A 20817-nucleotide genomic window follows, 5' to 3' on the forward strand; every position below is an offset into this window, starting at 1 on the left:
AGATAACAGAGAGTTTTGGGTTGTTCAAGGAGTCGACCAGTCCTCCTCCGTTCATGGTTGAGGTCGTCGGTAGGTGTAGGTCAGTCACCGGTCCGTGTTCGGCGTACGAGGGTCGGTTTGTGGTCGATAGTGAGGAGTGTAGCTGGTTGTATGAAAAGTAGGTAAATCACGCATCAGGTCCTCATTGTTTAGTGTGTTTCACGTTTTAGTTACTAGTTTAGCGTTAAATCACAGTCCAGGTCCTCCCAGCTTCAGCGTGTTTTGCGCTTTAGTCACTATCAGGGGTAAAATCATCTTCAAGCTCCCTGTATTTTAGTTTCTTTTGCACTTTGGTCATTTACTTTGTTATTTGTTTCGAATATGCTTATTTATTTTATTAACTTTCGATTTGCTCATTATTTTTGCTATTTTATTCATTATAATTTAGCTCATGTTTTATTATTTGTTGTATTTTGGTCACTAGACCTTTTGTTTCTAATTTATTACACGTTTATCATTCTGTTTTATTTTATTTTAATTTAGTCACTATTATTATTCTGATTTGTTCGAATTTAGTCATTGATTTGTACGTTTATTCATTTTGGCCACTGTTTTGATTCTGTTTCTTATTTTATTATGATTTCGATGTGTATTTACAATTTATTCATTTTAGTCACTTTTTAATTTCGGATTTAACTACTAGCTTTTATTTTCTTGCATTTTAGTCAATGTAATTAGATTTTATTACAATTAGGTCCTTGTACTTAATTTATTTTTTATTTTAGGTTGTTTTTTACTGTTTTTATTTTTTTATATTTATTTGTTGTTTTAATTATATTAATTGAGTTTATTAAATGTTTTTTCCATAGCTTTAATTCTTAGATTTTAGTTTTAAATTAGATTAACATTCGAATCAAGCTTAGAAATTAGGATTTCACTTTAGTTATGTTCATAGTACATAGATTGTAATATTAAATTTAATTTGCTCATACTTAATTTTCCTCCTTTTCCATGTCAATTTGTTCGCGCATATAGATCTAGACATTTCTAATATGTATGAAAGTCTCATAAGCATAACTCAATTGATTTCATAATAGGATTAAAGATAGTATTTATTTATTTTAAAATATTAAGAAAAGGATTGTCTTAAAGTATCTAGATGTCATATTCCGATATTTTAAAATGAATAAATACCCTACTAGAAAAACCTAAAAAATATGTATGCCTAAAATTAAAAGGAAAAGGAAATATTCGCTTATTTAAACTTATTGATACAATTCGCCTAATTTTATTAGGGATTAGGTCTCAATATCTTTGGTCGAATAAAATTATTTTAATCTTGAATTCTTGAGAGAAATTTTATATATTATTTTCATTTCAGTTGGAAAGAGAAATTTTTGTCCTAAAGTATTTTAGGGATTATTTTCTCTTCGGTTGGAAATGTTGGAATATTTTCTATTTCTCCTTAGAATTTTCCGTTAAATAAAATTGCATGGTTAAATTTGTAATAATAAGATCGTAACTTAAATTTATATTCGAATTCTTAAATACCTTCTTTATTACAAAAAAGAATGAATCTCTGGTTACATGTAGATTGGAGCATATTTTAAAATGACAGTTTCTTAAAAACTCTTTTAAAAGGTGGTTTATGGGTATTCGACCTACCTAACCTAAAAGGTTGATGGTGACTCCTCATATTTCAAAACCTTTTCAAAGAAAAACCCCCAAGTTGTACTAAGTTTTCCCCTGCCCGGTCAAAAAACGATGTCGACAGCTTGGCGACTATTCAGGGGACTTAGTGGATCAAGTCCTAAATCAATTATATATTATCTCTATAATTGTAAATTGAGAATTTGATTTTATTTAATGTACGAATCTTTTGATTTCTTTAAATTATTTTATTATTTTTTATTATTTTATTTTATTTTATATCCTTGTAGATTAATGTTTGTATTTGATTGATTTTCAAGATATTAAAATTTTGTATTCGTTCTACCTCAATTTTAGTGTGGTTGTTTGTCAAAGTTTTGAGAATTTCTCCTCACGCACGACACTTGCATTGTATAACATAAGCTCTATACTCAAACGTTTTTCCCTTTAAGTGGGAGTGAGAGCGACGTCTTCGTGAGAATTTATTCTCCGTGTCAGATCTAGCAAGTAGTTTTCAGGGTTCATATACCCTATGTCTTCGTGAAGATTTATTCTCTGTGCTAGGCATAGGGAAATGTGCCCTCTCGAATTGAACTCGGACTGCTTAAGCCTATACTGGGTGAGGATTAAGGGTTTGGCTCACCCAATGGGGCACCAAGAAGGACAATTCGAGTACCTTTACTCCGAGAACCAAAACTCTGCATATAGGAAACTGTAGAAACCCACTCGATCTAAGACCATGCTGAAACTCTGTCTATAGATACCCAAATAAGTGTACACAAAGGAGAAATGAACTGTAACCTTCATCTTTTAATTTATTCGATAGATTATTTATGAATAATTGAATGTGAACTAGAAATTATGCAGTTAGGATTTTAATTTCCTACGTGTGTTTTATTCATTGTATTTTATGGTTCATTTACCAGTTGAATTTAATATTTTCATATTTCACTAATATATATTTCCTCTCTTTGATTATTATTTTTGCTAACATATTTTCCTCGTCATGTTTCTTTGTTTGTGCATAAACATGCTGTTAATAACCAAGTTATTTATCAAAATTATAAGGCTATTAAAACAACAACGCCACACGAAGGGGTAAATGTTTTTTATATGTTTTGACATGTTGGGACGTTGTGAGTTCCTTTGAAAGTTGTTCTAGGATAATTACCTTGGAATTAATTTATGTTTTATACATATCATGTCATAGAAGGTATTGATTCCCGAGTTAATAGTTACATTAGAAGGCTTTTAATATAAAAATGTCACTCGAAGAGGTATAATAAAAATGCAAAACCGCATCAATGATCCAAAACGGTGCTCCAGGAAATAGCCGAAGAGGTATATCAAGCTGGAATACATGGAGTTCAAATAATGTAGTAAAACAAGCTTTCCAAGGGTACTACGACGATGTTGATACAATTAGCCAAAAAGAAATAATATGTTTGAAGTCATCAAGCAACAACGATAACCAACAGAAGACAGTGGATGATGTCAGTCGGATATGTGTGTTCAACAAATTCATTTCTGGAAAAGAAGTCAAAGCGTTGGAATTTTCCATCAAGCGAAGGATAAAAGAAGATTATTTCCTTGCATTTTTATCAAAATTGAAGAAGTCGAGCAATATGACTTGATTTGTAGTTTCCATCTGTCTCAGTGTATTGAGACATTGTGTGTTCTTTGGAAGTTTTATGAAAAATACTTTGGGAATCAATTCCTTTGTTGCATTTACATTTTGTATTTTGCATTCCCATTTTTTTATCTTTGCATTTGCATGAGCATCTTTGCATTAGCATTTATACATCGTACATTGCATGATATGTATTGCATCTCAAAGTGCTTTAATCACGGATCCTAGGAGTAATCCGCAGAATCTTTCGAGGTAAATTTAAGTCACCCATTCATACTTAGAAAAGAATTGAGAGCTATGAATGTGATGTTAGCGTTGAATCAAGTTTGAGTCATAACATTGAGATTTGTGGGGCACCGAAGTGCAAAGTCCATAATTTGTTTAACCAAGGGGTATTGAATTTTAATATGTCATGAGACATTTTGGTGCCGATCATGAAAAAATTCTTCCATTCACCGTGAAACCATATTGCACTAGCATTGACTTGTTTGAAAGTGTTTCTTTTCTTTCTTTGTATACTCAATAAATATCTTGTTGATTGATCTTATGTCGTTTTCCAAGGTTACGAGCAATAAATCAAGTTTTAATCTTGTAATTCTTTGAATATCAAATGAATTAAAGGTTCTTTTAATACTTCATTAACTATATGTTTTTACAAAGAGAAAGATTATACTTTCCTTACCCGATCCAAAACCGAAAGAACCATTGTTGGGTTCTGTACCCAAAATAAAACGCATTTACTCCCAAAAGACCAAACCTTGACCTCACTTCCCTCTGAACAATAAAGTCAAGCCCTTATCCTCGAGGCATCAAAACATGTACTTTCACCTTCCCAGACAGAAATAACAATTCCATAACATTACTTTTTTCATAATTATGACTTTAAAGTCACACATTTCCCTTCCTAGACACGAAACCAATATTCATTTCCCAACCTCGATAAATCCTAGGGGCATTACAAGAACCATTCCTGTAAGAAAGACAATATGGAGTGTTGCAGCTCAAGTTTTTCCAAGAGAATTCGAATAATTGGGGCATACTATGAGCAAATGGAAGAATAAAAAATGAAAGGAATCATTGAAATAATTCTATCATGCATTAACTACATTGTTTTCATGTAAATAAGGTTAATCCTGAATACTCATCCCCTGGGGTACCTTTTTTACAAAGACTTCCATGTATGAGATGATAAACAACTTTGTTTCATTAATCCTTTCAAATATATATATATATATATATCCCTTTTTGTCCCCTTTTAAGCCTATAGTATTGTTTCTTCTTATTCAACCCTAACCAAGGATCGCCCTCCACACTACGGGGAAAAGGTGAAGGACATCTGCTCGCATGAGTGAAGATCATCAATCCAGATTTCGCTACAGAAGCGAGTCATGATAAAATACAGAGAGAAGTAACAAGATACCGCAAGGTGGACCAAATACAAAGCACTGAAAGATCAAATTGTGTTGACGACACAGAGATAAAGAATGAAGATATAGTAAAAAAGTCATAAAAATAGAAAAAAGAAAAAAAAAAGAAAAATGAAAGAAAAAACAGAAGAAAAAACAGAAGAAAAAGGATAAAAGAAAAAAAAAGAATAAATAAGAAATAGAATCGATCAAATACTTCAAGACGGGCGGTTCAAAGATCTAAAATCAATTCACCCGAAGATCATGAAACACCAAAGGAAAATAAAAAAGAATAAAAGACACACAAGCATATTCAAAACGAGCAAGACAAGATTGAAAACAGCATAACGAATTGATCATTGGTTCAATAACCCTTAAACACTTATTTGGGCCTATTTATCCCTTTCTTTCATAACCATGAGCCCTAGCCTACGTTACGTACCTGAAAAGTCCCTTCTAATCATACATGATTTCTAAGTGGAGAGACTATCTTCATATTTCATTCCGCCCCTCAGGGTTAATTTTATTTTCAAAATTAGTTTTCTAAAATTTTTAATGCATGATAGAGAAAAAAATAAAAAATAATAAAAGGAGGGTTGAAGATGTAAAAGTTTAGATGCCATCTATAAATCGAATGAGAATTCGGGTTGAAAACCTGAAAAGGTGGCTCGAATACAAAGATTGTCAACCAGTGCACAGAAGACGATCTTATACATCTCTTGAAAAGGCATTGCACAACCCAAAGATGCTCACGAGGGCTGCCAACCAGTGAACATTTCTGGAAGATAAGCATAACGGTTACTGCATCATATCAATAAACACCAGAATCAAGGACGCGAGAAGCCAACCTGAAACACATCACCTCCCCAAATTAACCTGAAACACATTACCTTCCCAAGTCAGCCTAAGCTTTATATCAACATTAATCTTTACACTTTGTAAATGTATATAATTTTTGAAGGACTAAAAGAAAATTTAACTTATTTGATATTCAATGAACTCTTGTTTTACAATTTATTTTGATTGTGAGTCGGAATAAAATGACAACAGTTTTGAATTTTATTCAACATTTTTTCACATTTCTAAAATAAAAGTAAAGAGAAAAACATTTTCAAAATAGGTCAATCTCAAGTGAAAAAGGTCTTTGAAGCTGGTGAGGCTTATTCTACCTCTATCAGAAAAAATAGCTAACGATGCCAGAACAATGAAGCATTTCTTAAAAGAAAATAGTTTGAGAGATCATAAGGACTAGAGCACAGAACTTCTAACAATGCATTGGGACATTGTTAAGAAGTAGACGATCACTTTAGTTGAAGATGACACATATCCCAGCTCATGAAAAAATGAAACACAGTTATGATCACTTATAAAGTGTCCATCTGATTGTGGCATCATGAAGAGAAGCCCTCAAGCTATTTGTTAACATTACTGATTAGCGATACAATAGCAAGACAATTCGAGATTAAGATTTTGGCACTAAGAGAGCCACGGGTACCCATATTGGGGCATTACCTAAACCAGATGTCATTAAGATCATAATATTCAAACCAAACAGACATGGTAAATGACCACTGTCGTTTGGAGTGCTAGGCTTGAAAGATGAACACAAAAAGAGCTTACCTTGAGTTGAACCATTCACGTTGTAGTTAGCCAATGACTCTTGAGAAACAATTCTGATTAAACAATCGAGCCAAAGATGTGTAAGGTGCCCAGTCATCTACCTGATTACAACGAGATTTAAAGGAGGAAGCACTTCTTCTAGAATCATGTTGAATAACCAAGACAAAATATAGAAGATGGGAGGGACATAATTGTTCTAGATGATTAGTCTGACCATGCTGATGTTGGAGGCAGACTCCATACAAGAGTGATCAACTGAAGGAGGACTAAGATCTTAATTTTTAAGTTAAAAGAGGATTACTGATAAACATTTCTGCACATAAGAAAGTCATGCATTACATTTAGATACATATTGCATTCACATTTCATGTATGAAAGCATATTTTTACAGATTTTTCAAGAAATGAAGAGAAGGAAAAGACATAACTCAAGCCCTAAATGAAGGGAGTTATATTCCGAGCGGCAAAACCTCAAGAATTGAGGAACTCAATCTAAGAATAATCATTACTTTGACATGGAGGCACGTTACCCAAATAATATGATATTTTCAAAGCAATTTTAAAAGAAGCTAAACCTAATTTTTAGGGGTTTCTTGATGTTTTCAAATGAGTTTTTAAAAATTAAGCCTGATTTTCAGGAGTTTCTTGATGATTATCTCCAAAGAGTTTTTACAAAAATAGTTAAGCCTAATTTTTAGGGGTTCCTTGACAACTAAGAAACTAAGCTTGATTTTCAAGGCTTTCTTGATGAGTAAGTCTTTCGGACCATCATTAAGTCTTTCGAGCATGATACTTATATCCTTCGGGTCATCTATAAGTCTTTCGAGCAAGATGATATGTCCTTCAGGCTATCCATAAGACCTTCAGCCAGGATGTTTTCAAATGAGTTTTTAGAAACTAAGCCTGATTTTTAGGGTTTTCTTGATTTTTTAAATGAATTTTTGAAAGAATATAAGCCTAATTTTAGGGGTTTCTTGATAACTGTAAATGAATCTTTTTGACGAAGCTAAATTTATCAAGGGCAAAAAATTTAAATTTACATGCCAATATGCACCCATTTACAAGTCAAGAATTGCAAGAATATACTCAGGTGTTGCAGATAAAGAAGACAATCAAACCAGGAAAATAATGATGACTGCTCTAGCAATGAAGACTGCTCTTGCAAAAAATTTCAACAGACCAAGAAAACCTTCATTCATACATAAATTTGCATCTTTGCACCATACACTTTATCATTTCATACACATAATAAATTATGATTTCCCTCTCATGAGGATGCATGTAATGTTTATTTTGAAAAACTATTTTTTCCTTCTTAACACCTTTTTGTGGGATGTTGCATGAGTCTTTCTTAATATTTTTCCCTAGAAGCATTTTTAATAATGTATTTCTTCAAACTTGACTTTTCTAGGTCACTTCAATGAGAATGTGCAATGTCGTTTCTAGGATAGACCCAACAAAGACAAAAATTCAGCAATTTATAACATTAAGGAATTCAAAGTGCCAACACAGATTCCATTTCACAACTTCAGCAGAGAATCAATCCATATTTTTCACCATTGAAAGAAATGGATCTCATCAAATTCGAGGACCTTTAGGTCAATACCTTCGGGTACTTCAAACACAATTATTAATGACATATGATAATCTTTTGTAGGTTTAAAACTCTTCAAAGAGAGGGTAAACCAATCAATATTTCCAATGGAGAGTTCAAAATGAGAAGAACTCATCCGACAGAGGGAGAATAAGTTCATAATGAGAAGAACTTGTTCGACTATCACTCGATTCACGACATTTCGAATCAATGATACCTCGCTTGAGGAATTGACATTTCAAATGGAGAGTTCATAATGAGAAGAACTCATCCGACAGAGAGAGAAAAGTTCATAATGAGAATAGCTTGTTCGACCTATCACTCGATTCATGACATTTCTAATCAGTGACGCCTCACTTGAGAAATTGACATTTCAAATGGAGAGTTCATAATGAGAAGAACTAATCCTACAGAAGGAGAAGAAGTTCATAATGAGAAGAGATTATTCGACCTATCGCTCAATTCACAATATTTCAAATCAGCAACACCTCACTCAAGGGATCAACATTTTCAGTGGAGAGTTCATAATGAGAAGAACTCATCCGATAAGGGAGAAGAAGTTCATAATGAGAAGAACTTGTTTAACCTTAGCTTCTTTCCATCGCATAAGGAGTTGGATCAACATCATCGTTTTTGCTCATCTATCACATAAGGAGTTGGATATGCATCATCGTTTTCCTCATCCATCACATAAGGAGTTGGATCAGCATCACATTGGATCAATCATCACAGAAGGAGGTGGATCAACATTTCCAGTGGAGAGTTCATAATGAGAAGCACTCACCAGAAGAGGGAGAAGAAGTTCATAATGAGAATAACTTGTTCAACATTTATGATTATATCACAGAAGGAAGTGGAATGACATCCCTAGCGAAGAGTTCATAATGAGAAGAATTTGTTCGATCAAAAGAAATTGAAGCTCAAGATTTTAGCATTTCATGCTAGATAAAAAAATAGTGCATACTATCTTTGCCCTATTCTTTTTCCACAACAATGAGCAAAGAGGGGCAGCTGTAAACACTATTTTTTTTTTATTTTGCTTTTTTGCTTTATCATTATTTTATTATGTAAAAAATATTATAATATTGTAGTGGTTGGGTTATTAATACCCCAACCAAACCTTGTAAAATCACTCTCTTTTCCCAAAAATTATGGAATGAAAAGATGATTTCATTTTGATTTTTGTTCTCTCCCTTTTAGCTTTCTTTTTCTTTTCTCATTGGCTTTTCTATTTGGTTTTTCAGGGGGTTCACAGGGGCAGAGGGAGTGGCCACCGTTGAGCGGTGGCCAACGTGTGAGAAAAGCCGACTCGTGGCCTAGCAACTTCAATTGTTGGTGGCTGGCGAAGGCCGGGGAGTTTCGATTATTGGGAGTTTGTTTCCGGGCTTTTGTTTTGTGAGTGATGGCGTCGGGGGGGCTTTTTTACATCGTTTAAGTCATCGCCCGGAGTAAGGTTGGGGTCACAAAGGCTTGGGGTCGGTTTTAAGCCTCTCAGCTTGGTTAAGAGAAAGAACGAGAGAGGGAGATAACGGAGAGTTTTTAGTCGTTCAAGGAGTCGGGCAATCCTCCTCTATTCATGGTTGAGGTCGTCGGTGGGTGTATGTCGGTCACCGGCTCAGTGTCTGGTGTGTGAGGGTCGGTTTATGGCCAGTAGTGAGGAGTGTTGAAGCTTTAATTTTCCTTGGCAGTTTACGTGAAATGGATGAGAAGTATTCTGGTTGTATGAAAAGTGGGTAAATCACGCATCAGGTCCTCCTTGTTTAGTTTGTTTCATGTTTTAGTTACTAGTTTTAAGGTCAAGTCGCAGTCGATGTCCTCCCAGCTTCAGTGTGTTTTGCGTTTTGGTCACTATCAGGTCATTTGCTTTGTTATTTGTTTCGAATATGCTTATTGATTTTATTAACTTTCGATTTCGTCATTATTTTTTCTATTTTATTCGTTATAATTTAGTTGTTGTTTTATTATTTATTGTATTTTGGTCACTGACCTTTTGTTTCTAATTAATTGCACGTTTATCATTTTATTTTATTTTATTTTAATTTAGTCACTATTATTATTCTGATTTGTTTGAATTTAGTCACTGATTTTTACGTTTATTCATTTTGGCCATTGTTTTCATTATGCTTCTTATTTTAATATGTTTTGTATGTGATATTTACAATTAATTCATTTTAGTCACTTTTTAATTTCAGATTTAACTACTAGCTTTTATTTTCTTGCATTTTAGTCAATGTAATTAGATTTTATTGCAATTAGGTCCTTGTACTTAATTTATTTTTTATTTTATGTTTTTTTATTGTTTTTTATATTTATTTGTTGTTTTAATTATTTTAATTAAGTTTATTAAATGTTTTTTCCATAGCTTTAATTCTTAGATTTTAGTTTTAAATTAGATGAACATTCGAATTAAGCTTAGAAATTAGGATTTTGCTTTAGTTATGTTCATAGTAGATAGATTGAAATATTACATTTAATTTGCTAATACTTAATTTTCCTCTTTTTCCTTGTCAATTTGTTCGTGCATATAGATCTAGACATTTCGAATATGTATGAAAGCCTCATAAACATAACTCAATCGATTTCATAATTGGATTAAAGGTAATATTTATTTATTTTAAGATATTAAAAAGGACTATCTTAAAGTAACTAGATGTCCTATTCCAATATTTTAAAATGAAGAAATACCCTCTTAGAAAAACCTAAAAAATTGTGTATGCCTAAAATTAAAATTAAAAGGAAAAAAGAAATATTCGCTTATTTAAACTTATCGATACAATTCACCTAATTTTATTAGGGATTAGGTCTCGATATTTTTGAATAAATTGAATATCCCTTATCTTTTCTAATCATATCTAATTTGGATAAATTGGCTCAATTTCTTTCTTTGGTCGAATAAAATTATTTTAATCTTGAATTCTTGAGAGAAATTATTATATTCTTTTCATTTCAGTTGGAAAGAGAAATTTTCGTCCTAGATTATTTTAGGGATTATTTTCTCTTCGATTGAAAATATTGGACTATTTTTTATTTCTCCTTAGAATTTTCCGTTAAATAAAATTGCATGGTTGAATTTAGAATAATAGGATCGTAACTTAAATTTATATTTGAATTCTTAGATTTCTACTATTAGAGACAATTTATAATCAATAGGGTATCAATTTTAGGCGTTGTGGGGTGCTTATCCTTCCCCACATGTAATCGGTCCCCGAACCCTTTTTTTATTACAAGAAAGAATGAATCTCTAGTTACACGTAGATTGGTGCATCTTTAAAAATGATGTTTCTTGGGTATTCGACCTACCTAACCCAAAAGGTCGATGGTGACTCCTCAAATTTCAAAACCTTTTCAAAGAAAACCCCCAAGTCGTACTAAGTTTTTCCCTGCCTGGGTGAAAAATAGTGTCGACACTCTCCTTATCTCTAAGGCTGATTAGAACCTCACTGTAATGCCCCAAATGTTGAAGTAGAGACTTTATTGAAAGGATTTAAGATTTGAGAATCTATTTGATTAATTGATAAAAAATGAGAATGAATTGGGAAGAATAGTTTAAACTAAATTTTAGTAATGGAGGATTAAAAGGATATTTTGGTCATTTGGAGTTAGATGAATTTAAAATACATTTATTTTAAGGTATTAAAGTCAGAGTAAGGGGAAAAGGGAGGAAATTTTGGTTTTAATTATTTTAATTAAGTTTATTAAATTTTTTTTCCATAGCGTTAATTCTTAGATTTTAGTTTTAAATTAGAGAACATTTGAATTAAGCTTAGAAATTAGGATTTTGATTTAGTTATGTTCATAGTAGATAGATTGAAATATTACATTTAATTTGCTAATACTTAATTTTTCCTCTTTTTCCATGTCAATTTGCTCATGCATATAGTTCTAGACATTTCGAATATGTATGAAAGCCTCATAAGCATAACTCAATCGATTTCATAATTGGATTAAAGGTAGTATTTATTTATTTTAAGATATTAGAAAAGGACTATCTTAAAGTAACTAGATGTCATATTCCAATATTGTAAAATGAATAAATATCCTACTAGAAAAACCTAAAAAAATTGTGTATGCCTAAAATTAAAATTAAAAGGAAAAAAGTAATATTCGCTTATTTAAACTTATCAATACAATTCACCTAATTTTATTACGGGTTAGGTCTCGATATTTTGAATAAATTGAATATCCCTTATCTTTTCTAATCATATATAATTTGGATAAATTGGCTCAATTTCTTTCTTTGGTAGAATAAAATTATTTTAATCTTGAATTCTTGAGAGAAATTATTATATTCTTTTCATTTCAGTTGGAAAGAGAAATTTTCGTCCTAAATTATTTTAAGGATTATTTTCTCTTCGATTGAAAATATTGGAAAATTTTCTATTTCTCCTTAGAATTTTCCGTTAAATAAAATTGCATGGTTGAATTTAGAATAATAGGATCGTAACTTAAATTTATATTCGAATTCTTAGATTTCCACTATTAGAGAAAATTTATTATCGATAGGGTATCAATTTTAGGCAAGTGGGGGTGTTTATCCTTCCCCACACGTAATCGATCCCCGAACCCATTTTTTATTACAAAAAAGAATGAATCTCTAGTTACACGTAGATTGGTGCATCTTTTAAAATGATGTTTCTTAAAAACTCTTTTAAAAGGCGGTTTATGGGTATTCGACCTACCTAACCCAAAAGTTCGATGGTGACTCCTCACATTTCAAAACCTTTTCAAAGAAAACCCACCAAGTCGTACTAATTTTTCCATCCCTGGGTGAAAAATAGTGTCGACACTCTCCTTATATCTAAGGCGGATTAGAACCTCACTGTAATGCCCTAAATGTTGAAGTATGGACTTTATTGAAAGGATTTAAGATTTGATAGTTTAATAGTGTGGTATGGGGTAAATATAACGAAAATTGACCTCATTGGAGTGAAAATCGGTTTAAAAACTATAAATTCTAGGCAAGAGTATTGGTACTGCTAGAACAGAACCGATATTATAGGCTAAAATAGAATAAAATTTGTTGAGTAGTATCGATATTGATTCAATCAGTATCGATAGTGATTCAATCAGTATCAATACTGATGAGGTAATAGCGATACCATGGTAAGGGTATCGATACTAAGAAACATCGAATCTATTTTTGGTATCAATACCGGTAAGGGGTATAGGTACCATAGTAGGGTATTATCGATACAATAGTAAGGATATCGACACCATGCAAAATTGAACCAATTTTTGGTATCAATACCCGAAGGGGGTATCGGTACAATAGTATAGAAGTATCGTTACTAGGGTAGTAGTATCGATACTATGGAGCCAGAAATGTTAAAATAGGCTGATATTGGTATAGAAAGTTAATGTTATGTTCTTTTGAGTATTGTTTAAGTATAATGGTTAGCAAATATTCTAACTTTGGGTATGGTACATGTTTTTATGGATGCTTGAGTAGATCGGAACCAAGCTCCCGAAACAAGCAAAACTAAGAGAAAAGGAAAAGTGTCGGAGTAATCAATATTATTATTGGTTACATAGCGAGGAAAGTCAGTTGAGTGCATTTATGTTGTACATTAAGAGTTATAAATATATATTGTTAAAATATATATATTTCATTCATATATCAGTACTATGTGTACTACAAGCACTTTCTGTGCAAATCCACGGAATTCATCATGAGTTGATGAATCACCGTACATGCAATTTGTGTACAAATCCATGGAATTCATCATGAGTTGATGAATCGCCGTACATGTACTTTGTGTGCAAATCTACAGAATTCATCATGAGTTGATCAATCACCGTACCGACACTATGTGTGCAACCCACAAAATTCTTCATGAGTTGATGAATTTTTGTATAGGTACTACTTGTGCATTCTAATAAATGAACATGAATAAAAAGTGGGTAAATGACCATAGTAGCACCAACGATGCAGAATTATAAGGTTTACAATAAATTGTAAAGAGTTGCTCGATATTAGAATTGTTATCATATATATATGTTTATAAGTTGCTTATGATTAAGTATGTCTCACTAATTAATACTTAATGTGTGTTCATTTCATGCGTAGTTTGAATACCAGCTGATTAAGGAGATCATCGGACATCAAGTCAGAGTCGCCTAATCAGTAACAGTATGATATACATGTCTACTTTTGATATATTTTAGTTGGCATGTAATAGGTTTATTAAAACGTTCTGTAAAACTTTTGAATTAAACTATTGTAAAATAGTGAAACGTGGAACATCTCTTTTTATTTGTATATGTAAGATAATGTATGCTTTAATTATAAATAAATTATAATGGTTTATAAAATTAAACAAAATTGTACGGATTTTCAAATGGGAAACTGTTTTAAAAGTGATGTGATATCTGTAGATTGTATACGTAAAGATATACGGGAGATAGGTGTTATATTTATTGGTATAAGAGCTATAGGTTTAGTCAATTCTCAGCCGAATCAAGTGTAATTTTTTATGTAAAAATAGTTTACATACCACTAAGATGTCAAGGTTACTGATTGGGTATAGAATGAATATGAAAGATGTCTCTCCTTACTAACGTAATTGCTATTTTATTAATGTTATGATAGATTTCGGATTATACGAATTCGAGAAGAATGGCTGGTCAAGAGAGTAGAGATGAATCGGGTACTGAAAGCTATGAAGAGAATAGCGAACATCTGATTCCGTCAAACAATGCCAGTGAACGGCACCCCAGGGTATGCTTGCGTTGGATATTGGAGCTTTTATGCAAGCTCTTTACGCTATTTAGACAAGGTTTCAACCTCCTCTGCCTCCCCCCTGCTCCTCTATTACCTCGAATGCTAATTCTGAATGAGTTAATAAGTTTGGAGCTCTTGAGTTCAGAGGAGAAGAAAGTGAAAATCCTATGGATGCAGACTTATGGTTGAACAATGTGATGATGATGTTGGAAAGCCTTCAGTACTCCGATCATGAGAAGTTGGGTGGAGCTGTATCATTACTCAGAGGATCGGCTCAGGTATGGTGGGCAAAAACGACAATGTATGCATTGCCCGAGCAAGTGAACTGACAGTTCTTTCAAGAGGAGTTTAAAAACAAGAATATCGGGGAGCAGTTCATGAGATCAATGTTGTTAAAGTTTCTCAACTTAAAACAAGGAGACAGAGCGGTGCATGAATACGAATATGAATATAACAAACTTAGTTGTTACGCTACTGAAGTGGTCCCTAATGACAAAGCTCGACGGGATTGGTTTATTGAGGGACTAACGCCAAAGTTGAAAGAGATGATGTTGGACATGAATTTGTCTAGTTTACAGGAAGGATAAATAGAGCTAAGGCGATTGAAAGGGCTCAAGAGGAGACATTGGCAGCAGAGCAGAGTGTACAGATAGGAAAAAGGTTTGGTATGTCTTCATCTACATCTCATGCTAAAAGAGGAAAAGGCTCAAGTTCCCGATATACTGATAGAGCAGATGTTGTAGTTGCACAGAAGTCTAAGAAGTCCTATTCTTTTACTACGACTCGGGTAGAGCTTTTGGAGAAAGAAGTAATCAATGTTAAATCTATGGTAGATTTCATCAGGGAGTATGTAGAGTGCTTTTTGTCTCTTGTTTCGTTTGTGGCGAAGCGGGTCATTATTATTGGAACTGTCTGTAAAAGTCTGGGGATAGACCAGCACAAACCGAAAGATCAATAGATACACCGAGTAGAAGTAGAGGAAGTGGGAGATCATGAGGTCAACATGATTCTAGTCAGAGACAAGAGACTCGGGGAGTGGCCCGAGTTTATAATATAAAGACCAGTGAAGACAGGGATGATTCGAATATCATAACAGGTATATTTCACCTATTTGATGAGCCTGTTTTTGTTCTAGTTGACCCGAGTTCTATGCACTCTTATATTAGTACAAAGTTTGTTAAAACTAGTGGAAATCCCTTAGAACCAATTTGTAGTGAAATATTAGTGGTAAATCCTATGGGTTATAGTGCAAGGGTAACACGGGTGTGTAGAAAGTGTCCAATTAGGATTCACGGAGTTTTCTTCTTGGCAAACTTAATGGAATTACCCTTTGATGAGTTTGAAATCATTTTGGGCATGGATTGGTTGTCTCCATATCATGGATGGGTAGATTGTCGCCGGAAACGACTATTTTTAAAGGATGCGGAAGGCTCCGAGATTATAATGATTGGTGATAAAACAAAGTCACCCTCCAATGTGATATCAGCCATGACAGCAAAGAAAATGATGTCAATAGGATGCATAGCATTTCTAGCTAATGTAATAGACAATAGAGTTCTGTAAGTGAGATTGCAGGATATCCCTACAGTTAGGGAGTTTCCAGGGGTTTTTCCAGAAGAGTTACCAGGTTTACCTCCTGATCGTGAAGTAGAATTCAGAATTGAGGTTAACCCGGGTACCGAACTTATTTCTATGGCTCCGTATAGAATGGATCCAATGGAGTTAAGGGAACTAAAAGCATGGTTGTAGGAGCTGCTTAATAAAGGATTCATCTGACCCAGTGTTTCTCCTTAGGGAGCGACTGTGCTATTTTTGAAAAAGAATGATGGGTTTATGCAGTTATGTATTGATTATCGTCAATTAAACAAGGTAATGATAAAGAACAAGTATCATCTTCCAAGGATTGATGATCTGTTTGACCAGTTGAAAGGCGCAGCAGTGTTCTCTAAGATAGATATGAGGTCGGGATACCATCAGTTAAGGATTATTTCATTTTCAGTGATACATCTCATAATATATTGGAATGTGTGATGATGCAAGAGGGGAAAGTTGTGGCTTACACCTCAAGACAGCTAAAGAATCATGAAAAAATTACCCAACACATGATTTGGAATTAGCAGCCGTAGTGTTTGCTTTGAAAATTTGGATCCATTATCTATACGCTGAGTGTTGCCATGTTTACACGGACCATAAAAGTCTATAATATTTGTTGACTCGGAAAGAACTGAACTTAAGGCAGAGAAGATGGGCTCAATGTAAAGATTTTTTGCAGCTTTAAAGGCTTTATGTTGAAACATTTTGATATTTCGATATAACAAATTAAGTTAAATGGATTTTAAGATTTTCCAAATGATTTTCTAAGTATATTCGATATAACTATTCGAATATCAAAACATTACTCCAAATATTTCAAAAATCATTTTTAATCCTTACTTAAGTGTAAAATTAAGTTTTAATCATAAAACAATTTCAAAATAATCTTACAAAGTATTTCGAACCAATTCAAAGCCAAAAATTACAGATTGCTCAGAGGGAACCGATTCCCCCCCATAGGAGGAACCGATTCCCCCTAAATGGCTTTGGCCCCGAGATTTCCAGAATGCTCAGAGGGAACCGATTCCCCCCATAGGAGGAACCGATTCCCCTCTAAACAGTTTTGCTCCGAGAATTCCAGTATGCTCGGAGGGAACCGATCCCCCCCAAGGGGGTACCGATTCCCCCCTTGTACAACGGTCGAAATATTTGAATTTTACACTTAGGAACCGATTCCCTTCAAGAGGGAACCGATTCCCCCCACGCTCCAAGCTGTTTTATTAAATGTTTTCACACTAAAACGGCTATAATATCTTCTCTAATCATCCCCAACGTTCAGAAGTGATCCAAGGTGTATTTAAGCAAGCTTAGAAGCCATTGATCAACAAAAAGAAACATCAAGCAACTAGAATCAAGAGAGAATCAAAGAGAAAGCATCAAACCTCAAGTTTGAGCATTTCAAGCCTATTTTCATTCAATATTCATTTTGCTTTCAAGAACACTTTTTGTGCTCAATTGTATTCATCTTTGAGTGTTTTTTTCTTTGTTCTAGAATTGTGCAAACATATTACCTTGTGAGGTTTTCTTGTAAGTTTGCAAATTTGTAATCTTATCTTTGGGAAAAAGAGTGTTCTCAAGAGTTGGGGTATACTCTTGAGGGAATTGTAAGGTTATCTCTTTGGCCTCAAAAGAAAGAACAAATTAGTGAATTTGTTGCAAAATCCTTAGTGTGGATAGCTAAGGTAGTGGACGTAGACTTTATTTGAGAAAGTCGAACCACTGTAAATCGCTGTGCAATTACTTTCAATTTTCTGCAAAAGCTTCAACAAAAATTTTAATTGCCAATTCACCCCCTCTTGGCCGATTTCGTCAATCGATTAACTCAACAATTGGTATCAGAGCCTAACTCATTTGAAGGTTTTATCGCCTCTTGAGTCGATTCGGGAAGAGTTATATCGATTATTAAAGTCACCAATGGCCTCCGCTTCAAACTTCGACTCCGGTCTCGATTCGATGCCCGTCAACAAGCCTCCTTTCTTCAATGGAGCTAACTATGCCTATTGGAAGAATAGAATGATGTACTTCATTCAAGCAAGTGACATGGGAGCATGGAATGCTGTAGAAGAAGGATACATCAAACCTCTCACTCATCCAAGGTTGTGGAGTGAAGGAGAGACAAGAATGTTCCAGCTCAACTCCAAAGCCATCCATATTATTTTTTTTGTGCTCTTGGACCAGATGAATACGGAAGAGTTTCATCGTGTACAACCGCCAAAGAAATATGGGACAAACTTCAAGTCACACATGAAGGTACAGATGAGGTAAAGAAATCAAAAATTAGTATTCTAACGCATAGCTATGAAAATTTCAGGATGAAACCAAATGAAGACATCAAAGCTATGACGGATAGATTTTCAACGATTGTCAATGGTCTCAAATCATATGGAGAGATCATCTCAAATGAAAAGCTTGTGAGGAAGTTAGTCTACTCCCTCCCAAAATCATGGCAATCAAAGAAGACGGCAATCATCGAGTCTAAGGACCTATCGTCCTTAACTCTTGAAGAACTTATCGGTCCACTCCTCACTCATGAGATGATGCTCGAAGATGAGGTGGACCTTGATAAAGTTGAAGAGACACCAAAGGAAAAGGAGAAGAAGAAAAATATTGGAGTTGCTCTCAAATCCACAAAAGATGAGAGTGATTCTAATAATGATGATGATGACGAGGAAATGGCATTATTTGCCAAAAGGTTCAGAAAAATGATGAGACCTTACCAAGGAAGAAAATTCAAACGAAACGAAGGCCTCAAAAATGAACCAAAAGAGAATGACCCAATCATTTGCTATGAATGCAAAAAGTCGGGGCATGTCAAATATGATTGCCCACAATTGAAGAAAAAGGGTCAATCAAAGAATAAGCACAAGGCTCATGTGGCTACATGGAGCGATGAAGAAGGTTTCGATGAAGAGGAACAAGAAGTAGCAAACTTGTGCTTGATGGCATTCGGGGAAGATTCTAAGGTAACCTCTAACTCATCCGATTTTGATGATTTATCTTATGATGAGTTATTTGAGGAATACAATGGGTTGGCTTCGGATTATGAGAAATTGTTTTTAAAATATAAAAATGATGTTTCAAAATTGAAAAATGAAAACAAACTCATATCCAAAACCAACAACGATCTTGAAAGTAAAATCAAAGATTTGCAAATCAAACTAGAAGAGTTTGAAAAGAAAAATTTAGATTTTCAAAATTTACTTTCAAAGATCAATGATGATCATCAAAAGAAAATTGATGATCTTAAAACTTCTTTTGATAAAGTTGGAACAAAACATTTTGAAAAAGGTTGAAATTCAAAATCCAACTTTGTTAGAAAAAGTTTTAGAAACTACAATCATAGAGGTCCCCAAAGAACCTCTAATGGAAAAATCATTAGAAGTATTTGGGTTCCTAAAGAACTAATTACTACTAAAGATAAAAATATCCTACACAAATGGATACCTAAGGGGACTAGGATTTTGGAAACTAATGAATATGGACCCAAAAGAATTTGGGTACCAAAAATCAAAAATTAATCTATGTTTGTAGGGAAAGGAGCATTGCTACAAGGCACGGGAAACAAATTCAAACTCATGGTACCTTGATAGTGGATGCTCAAGACATATGACCGGAGACAAAAGCCGGTTCATTATGCTTAACGCCAAAAATGGAGGAGAAGTGACTTTTGGAGACAATTCAAAAGGTCACATTGAAGGTATTGGTACAATAGGTAATACCTCTTCCATACAAATTAAGAATGTTTTATATGTGAATGGATTAAAGCATAATCTCTTGAGTATTAGTCAATTATGCGATAAAGGATTCAATGTCTTATTTGAAATTAATGGTTGTAAAGTTATTGACATTGCATCTAATCGGATTATGCTTATTGGTCATAGAATAGGAAACATTTACATGGTGCATTTAGATTCTATTGATATGACTAATTTATGCCTAGTTGCTAAGGATGAGCATGATAGTTGGTTATGGCATAGGAGACTAGGTCATGCTAGTATGAGTGTTTTGCAACGGTTAATTCAAGGAGACTTAGTAAGAGGGTTGCCTAAGCTTAAATTTGATAATGATAAAATCTGTGATGCTTGTGCTAAAGGAAAACAAAAACGAGTTTCTTTTAAATCTATTAATGATGTATCAACTAGTAGAGTATTACAATTGATCCATTTAGATCTTTTTGGGCCAACTAGAACTACTAGCTTGGGAGGAAAACAATATGCTTTTGTCTTGGTAGATGACTATTCTAGATACACTTGGGTTCTATTCTTAAGTACTAAAGATGAAGCATTAGAAAATTTCATCACATTTTCAAAAATAATCCAAAATGAAAAAGGTTACTCTATCACTAGTGTTAGAAGTGATCATGGAACTGAATTTGAAAATCTTGGATTCATTGAGTTTTGTAATTCTAATGGTATTAGCCATAATTTTTCAGCACCTAGAACCCCTCAACAAAATGGAGTTGTTGAGAGGAAAAATCGAACTTTAGAAGAAATGGCTAGAACCATGCTTTGTGAAAATAATTTGCCAAAATATTTTTGGGCGGAAGCCACAAATACCGCTTGTTATGTTGTAAATCGAGTAATGATTAGGCCAATTTAAAGAAAACTCCATATGAAATTCTCAAA

Source organism: Hibiscus syriacus, unplaced genomic scaffold, assembly GCF_006381635.1.
Source record: "Hibiscus syriacus cultivar Baekdansim isolate YM2019G1 unplaced genomic scaffold, ASM638163v2 tig00117034_pilon, whole genome shotgun sequence".
In the NCBI taxonomy this organism is placed as follows: Eukaryota; Viridiplantae; Streptophyta; class Magnoliopsida; order Malvales; family Malvaceae; genus Hibiscus; species Hibiscus syriacus.